Source organism: Ooceraea biroi, chromosome 11, assembly GCF_003672135.1.
Source record: "Ooceraea biroi isolate clonal line C1 chromosome 11, Obir_v5.4, whole genome shotgun sequence".
NCBI classification, from domain to species: Eukaryota; Metazoa; Arthropoda; class Insecta; order Hymenoptera; family Formicidae; genus Ooceraea; species Ooceraea biroi.
Genome location: NC_039516.1, coordinates 507974 through 516152, shown reverse-complemented (window position 1 = coordinate 516152; position 8179 = coordinate 507974).

Genomic DNA, 8179 nt, shown 5'->3' with positions numbered 1-8179 from the left:
TATCGAGATATCATGTATTTTTGTAGTTATATATAATACAATGACACAATAAAAATGTCATCTATGAAGCTAGCACGACGTTCTACCAATATAGAAAAAATATTAAAAGTTCTAATAGCACTTTTCATAGTTCTACAGTTCTTGTTAAAAATTAAAAAAAGTTCCGCATTCCTTCTATTGAAAAATCAAAATTGAAAAAATGTGCTAACTTCGTGAATCTAGCACGACACTCTCCCCTCTATACTAAAACGTGTGGAAAATTATTTTTGACTATAGTTCCCGATAGTTCTAATCGAGATTCACACATATATACAATTTCAGATCGATATTCCACCAATTGACAATTTTTGAATAATTTGTTATATCTGCGTTCAGCACGACACTTACAAGGAAAGGTTTTTAGGTGTTACACTCGGATTTTAAAACTTTTTTGCATGCAGGTAGGGAGGTCCCCAAATAGAAGAAAAATTGTAAAAGTATATACATACGCGCACGCACACACACACACACACACAAAATTATTCAAAGCAATATAAATGTGCATTAGGTGAAATAAAAAATGTAAAGAATTCGATTGGAAATAGCATTTTTGAGTAATTAACCTAAAATCGAAAATTGCGCACGTAGCGCGCAAATATGCATTTGGGCCGCTACTTTTATTTTTTTCTTCTATTTGGGGACCTCCCTACCTGCATGCAAAAAATTTTTGAAATCCGAGTGTAACACCTAAAAACCTTCCCTTGTTAGTGAAAATGCGTCGTGCTAATGATTTTCAGCAGTTCTAACAATAGTTAACTCTTCTTGAAACTAATTCTATTGCATAGAACTCTTGCAGAATTGTCGAGAACTATCGTTAGAACTGCTGAAAATCATCAGCACGACGCATTTTCACTAAGTGTCGTGCTGAACGCAGATATAACAAATTATTCAAAATCTGAAATTGTGTGTATATATATATATATATATATATATATATATGAATCTCGATTAGAACTATCGGGAACTATAGTCAAAAATAATAATTTTCCACGCGTTTTAGTACTTTAGAGGGGAGAGTGTCGTGCTAGATTCGCGAAGTTAGCACGACATTTTTTCAATTTCGATTTTTCAATAGAAGGAATGCAGAACTCTTTTTAATTTTTATCAGGAACTGTAGAACTATGAAAAGTGCTATTAGAACTTTTAATATTTTTTCGATATTTGTAGAACGTCGTGCCAGCTTCAAAGACGTATAAAACTGTCTAATCGCGTTTTTTCACAAATTAGTGTATACAATTATTATATGGACATAAGAGATATTCCCGATCTGAAAAGAAAGTTGAGTTACATCCCAATAAGCAAATTGTTAACAATATGTCAGCAGATCGGAAACAAATTTAATCAGAATGATACAGCAGATACGGTGCCATCTGTGTCCGCATTAAGCTTTTGTTTTGTTGCCAAATCCTACTGACATAATAAAACAGCAGATTGGCGGCAGAAATAGTGCAAATGTGCGCTGCAGATTGGTTATGCCTACAGATTTTGTTATGTTTCTGTTGCTATGTTGCTAACAGTATAGAAAAGACAAAACCTGCGTCAAATCTGTAGCGTTTCTACTAACAAAATCTGTAGCAGACTCTGATGATATTTGTTTTCGACAGAGTTGGCTATTGGGGATATTGTAATCCGGTAAGTATTCAGTTTAGCCGCCTCATTAAGCTCTTTCGAGACGTTTTGCGCGAAACAAAAGAATTAGGCAGAAAAAAGCGTCGATTTGCCCCGCGAAGCAAGATATCACTCATTAAAGTATACCACTTTTTAAGTTAGGAAACCTGTCATTATATTTAGTAATGTATTTGACAGATTTCCTAACCTGAAAAGTGATCAACTTTAACGATTAACATCCCGCTTTGCGGGGCAGAGTGACGCTTTTTTCTACCAGATTCTTTCGTTTCGTGTAAATCGTCTCGAAAGAGCTTAATGAGGCCGCTAAACTGAATATACTTACCGGATTACAGTACGTAACTCTCACGAGACGAGGGTTCGAGACTCACTGATGGCACTGATGTCTCGCTCTCGGATCACTATGCGCTGCACGCATAGACATTATATCACTCGCTCTCTCGCCCTCTCGCTCTCTCATTCACTCACTCTCTCGCCCTCTCGCTCTCTCACTTACTCGCTCTCATTCACTAGCTCTTTCGCTCTCTCATTAACTCGCTCTCTCTCTCTCGCCCTCTCACTCACTCGTTCTCTCGCAAATATATCTTTTCTCACTCCAACTTCTTGCACTACATCGCGTCGTACACTTGTCGTACACCAACCGGCGGAGATGCCGTTCGTATATCCGTGTGACTTACACATGACGGTCGAGTCGATAAGTTAGAGTTTTTTAATATAGAGCCTCTATATGATTGTATGTGTGAGTCACACGGATATACCAACAGCATCTCCGCCGGTCGGTATAAACAGAGCTGCTGCCATCTCGACGAAAAAGAACGGACTGTACATTTGACGACGATAACGACGTTTCTTAAATGAAATTTTCCAATTTCAGACTTTTTCAGACTTTGCATCGCCATATCTCCGCTCATAGGGCACGTACAAGAAAAATAAAAACACTTTTATTATATAATTCGACCTCAAGCTATCCATTGAGCCTACTTAGAAGTTGATCTGTTCAGCGGTTATTGAGATCTAATAATCTGAGTGTCTGCGAAAGCGTCGCTTCGCGTAAAAGAGTCACGGTGCGGTCTTGCTGCGCGTATACTTGGCGCGAGACACTACCGTGTCTCTTGATGTCCACTTTTCGGAACATTGCAACGAAACGTCATAATAATATTGCAATGTAATGAATTTGCAATAATTATAATTATTCATTATTATATGCTTTAAATATTTTTATTTATATAACTTCAATATTTTTATTTATTAACATAAATAGACAATTATATGTAATATAACAATAGTAATAAAAAATGAAATAAACATTTTCTCTATTTTTGTTATAAAACAGTAACTGTTCTTTATAAAAAAAAACTTAAAAATCCTCTTCTTGAGATATTATTTTTCCTTTAATTATGTTAAAATATTTTTCCTTCAATTAAATAATTGAATCTTCTTCGTTTTTGTTTGTATGTTGCCTGTAAAAATAAAATAGGAATTAAAATTTATATATTAGCATAAAATTACATAAAAATATACATACTGCAAGTATGTATAGAATTATATGTAAAATGACATACTTTGATCTCTCAATCCTAACCGGAGCTTGAGCAAGCCACTTGGAAATGCATTCAGCAATTTCTGCATCAGTGGCATGATTGTGTATTTCACGAACAGCTTCTATAACAGAAAAAGTTATTAAAAATATTACAACTATTAATATGCAGTTTTCTAATAAATTTCCATAATTTTGAGGTTATAGTGATATAAACCGTGAGATAGGCAAATAGAGTGATTCTCTATTATAATTAATAGATACAAGATTTTAACAGCACACAAGTGCTATAATTAGACATAATATTATAAAAAAGTACTTACCTTTTTCTTTTACGTAACTACTTTCTTTTAGAATGATGCTCGCGTCGTACAACCACTATGTTCTTTAGATAGTCGAAAGAGACAAACACCGCATGCGCATATTACCGAGCTCAGATTCTGGTTATCACACATCATTGGTCGAATAGATTTGGACGAATCTCGTTAGGATAGGAAGACTCCAATGTTTTAATAAAATGAATTATTAATATTAATTAATTACAAATTTTGATTGTGCAATGTTTCCGAAATATTAATGTCATGTTGCTACAAGTGTGCTGGTATTTTGCGGATATATATCTCTGCAATGTCTTTGTACCGTTGCATTGCAATTTGCAACGTTGCAACGTTGGTGCAAGCTTCTGTGCTGTATGGGCAATATTTGTCTCCGGACGCATATACGGGTGTCCCATTTTAAAGTTTCCCCTAAAATATTTCAGAAACACTGCGTTAAATCGAAAAATGTTTCAAACAAAAGTTTTGTGACTTCGAGGAGGACATAAGACAGGTACTATTGGTTTGACCTCGGGTAGCGTTGTCAAGGTCATATGGAGTTCAACTTTGTTGTTTTAAACGGAACCCCATACTTTTTATTGCAGATTCTGATTCTTCGTCGAAAAGTAAGTAACTTTTGTCCGAAACATTGTTTTTAAAAACGCCCTCCTTATCCCGAAAACTCAGGTTCAACCCTTAGCGGACCAATGATAATACTCGCTTTATAACAGACACTGAAGTTTTTTTTAGTATTTTACTGTTTACCATCAGCATATGCATGCGTGCGTATGCGTGTGTTCTACATCCAGCCAACTAAGACAAGATCGATCATAGATCCGGCCAGTTAAGGCAAGATCGTGCTCTGATTCAGCCAGTTAAGGCAAGATCGTGCTCTGATCCAGCCAGTTAAGGCAAGATCGTGTTCTGATCCAGCCAGTTAAGGCAAGATCATGCCGTTATGTTGTCAATTAAGGCCAAGTAAGGTAGTTGTAAATTAGTTTTGTAGGTCGTCTCTCTGCTCATCTGATGAGATGTTCAAACGTAGCTCCGTTAACTTGTTGACAATATGGAATCCGTCTCTCGAAGTTTGTAACAGTACGTAAGAGAACATCACGTAGAATAATGTTACACGCTTCTCGGATACTCTCCATCATGTTTTCTCTTGTCGTTGGTCTCTCCCGATAGACTACATCTTTCAGGTAACCCCATAAATAAAAATCTGGAGAAGTTAAATCTGGTGATCTTGCTGGCCACCTTATTCGACTACCCCTTCCAATCCATACATCACGGAAGGTCTCGTTCAGATAATCTCTGACGATATTGACATAGTGAGGACCTGCACCATCATGTTGGAACCACATTCTTCTCCGTGTACTAAGGTCAATATCTTCAAGAAGTATTGGAAGAATATCTCTTAGAAATTGTAAATAGTTCTGAGCATTAACCATACCATCAAAAAAGTAGGGGCCAATTACATAGCCATTGACGATTCCGCACCAGACAGTGAGACTCCATCGATGCTGATTGTCTATTTGTTGCATCCAACGAGGATTAACTGGAGCCCAATAGTGATAATTATGACGATTTAACGTTCCATGACTATGAAAAGTAGCTTCATCGCTGAACAAAACGTACTTAAAAAAATCGCCATCGTGCAGAAGTTGCTGTGTTGCCCAGCGACAAAATAATAGCCGTTCTCGATGATCATTCTCAGTCAAGGCTTGATTTAGTGTAATATGATAAGGGTAGTACTTTGCAGCCTTCAAGTATCTAGAAGCAGTCGATCTTGGAATCCCCACTGTACGCTCAATTTCACGTAATGATACATGGGGGTTCAAATGAACCATCGCCAGAGTTACGAGGAAACAAGCATTCAGCGCGTAATCATCTACGTTGTAACATCTTCGTCGACAGAGATTCCCTCTCCGAACCCTTATTTCAATTTTACGTATTGCAGTATAACTCGAATGTTGTCGTAGAGGAAATCTTCTTCGGTACAATGCTGCTGCTCTTTTGTAATTACGTCGACATTCTCCTAGGATGAGAAGAATGTCGGTCAACTCGTTCGACGTGTAATCGGGCATTGTTTTTGCTTGGACAACAATGGAATTTTAAAAACAAAACAATTTGAAAATCATTCACGAATGACGTGACGAGTTAAAGAGGAAGTGTCGAGAACAGAAAACTTTATGCTAATTGCTCAAGGACGCATACAAGTTGCGAAAGACACCAGCTGTCAATCGATAAGTCAACTTTCAATGAGATGTATGGAATCCTGCAATAAATAAGAATAACCAATAGTGTTTAATATTAAGATGGGAAAGTAATAGTGCAATAATCCTCAAACTCTCGAGCCGATTAAAGCAAAGACCATTTGTGAATGTTCCACTCTTGACTTTGAAATAATAATTCGGAACTACCTATTGTTTGACCTTGAAATTATGTAACCAACAACATGAAGTCTGAAAATTTGTCGATCTTTCCTATTCTACAGTCAAAGTTAATTTCACCATTGAGAATATTCACATGACCTTAGAAATTGATCCCAAGGAAATTTATCCGCGTGGTACAACTTGAGTAATGGGTATTGTAACTTTCAAGCCTTATAATTCGAAAAGTATCTAATGAAAAAATACTTCATTATAGTGTTTTGAAAAGCTCTCGAGGTAAGCTATGAGAATATGCAATGAAAAATTGGGGGTTCCATTTAAAAAATTCGAAGTGACCTTGCCCTGACCTTGAGAACGCCACCCAAGGTCAAACCAATAGTACTGTCTTATGTCCCCCTCGAAGTCACAAAACTTTTGTTTGAAACATTTTTCGATTTAACGCAGTGTTTCTGAAATATTTTAGGGGAAACTTTAAAATGGGACACCCTGTATGCGTCCATAGCACTCAAAGAGTTAATAATAAATATTGATAATTTGGCCATTCGTATAATGATCTGATAATCATATCTTGCAGCACAAATTGATAAAATCAAAAAAGATTGATTTTTTCCTCCATTCCTTTTTACTTAATTTTGATTAATCTTCAAGGGAATATTGTTGTTTTTATGCTTATGTCTCGTAGATCTTGAGTAACATTATCGCAATCCATGGTATTATTAAATATCTTTGTTAAGATCGAAGAGGTACATTGAATACGTCGATACATCGAAGATGTATGTACATCTTCGACACATTAAAATAATATTTGAAATCATTGAAACTTCATAATTATTAAAACAACATTCAATAATTAGTAAAACAACATTTTTAATTTCTTATCATATAATTATACATATAATTATATATATATATATATATATATAATTTTAAGGATTATATCAGAATGTTGTTTATATTTGGCAATACGGCCACGTTCTACTGGTAATTAAAGTAATTTATGAATAGTAGCTGTCCATCAATATTAAAAGCTGCTATGGGTTGGTGCATTACCGCTGTTTGTTTTCCACTAAATAATATTTTTTTACATCTAATAGGTTTTTGTTTTTCAAAACCTCTTTTCAGTACCATCTTCATCGCTTACATAAAGTCTAAGAATTTCATTATTACCATCAGATATACCAGCAGTAATTCTATCATTTTTTATCATTATTTAATTGTATCATTGACGTTAACTTCACATTTATTACAAATTACAAATTAAATTGCTTCTATAAACTGAATTGCTTTTATGAACGCACCTTGAGGGACAAAATTACTTTGTATGTGTATGTGCGGACATATGTACGTATGTGAGAGACTGAAACTGGAAGGTGGAAAGTGAAATTGATGCAATAGCGAAAATAGATCTCGAGATATAAAGAATGACTGCATCAATTTTTTTTAAACTGGTCATGATCGAAAGCTTGCATCCACATTATATTATAAAAATGCCGTTAGAGTTTTTGTTGGAATTATGATAGGATATAAGAAAACGAACGTATTTAGTGAACTGTTCCTGTGACCGTTTCGTTGCAAAGAAGAAGGATCGAATCGGTCAGGCTTTATTTATATCTTGTATTGATCGATACAATCGATAATGATACACACAATCGATGATACTATCTAAGAGGCGAAAATCCCTAATTTTTGTTTCACTATTCGCTATCACCAACGGTTTTGATAACGGCTTTCGTTCCTGATATATTTTAATCAAAAGTTTTGTATAACATGAAATTCCAGATAAACTTGACGCTCGACGTCTATCCAATGACTCTCATCGCTCGGATCGTTCCTCGGACCTTGCTGCATGTATTCTTTTTTTATGCACTTGGCTACCGCGTCGCTTGATGCAAGAAGTGCGGAGCTAATTTCACACACGTAGATATATCGTCGATCTCGCAGCTCACTCATCGCATATATTTGTAGGGAGACACTACCCACTACCGCATCTTAATAATTGTCTGTAGTTCTCCCTTATCGTAGTGTAACTTGTTTTTATTATTTTAAATGCAAAAATGCAAAAATGTTTTGGTTTTATTGAATATTTAATAAGGGATAATTCAAAGAAATTAACATTGAGAATGCGATAATGTTAATTATCAATTTATCTTATAACAATCAATCAATAAAGGGTAACTTACGTACTGAAAGTCATACTTCTAGCTGTGCTGTTTCTTTATTATTATATTAATGCCTAATAAGATAATAGAATTTTAGTATATCTGATTATTATA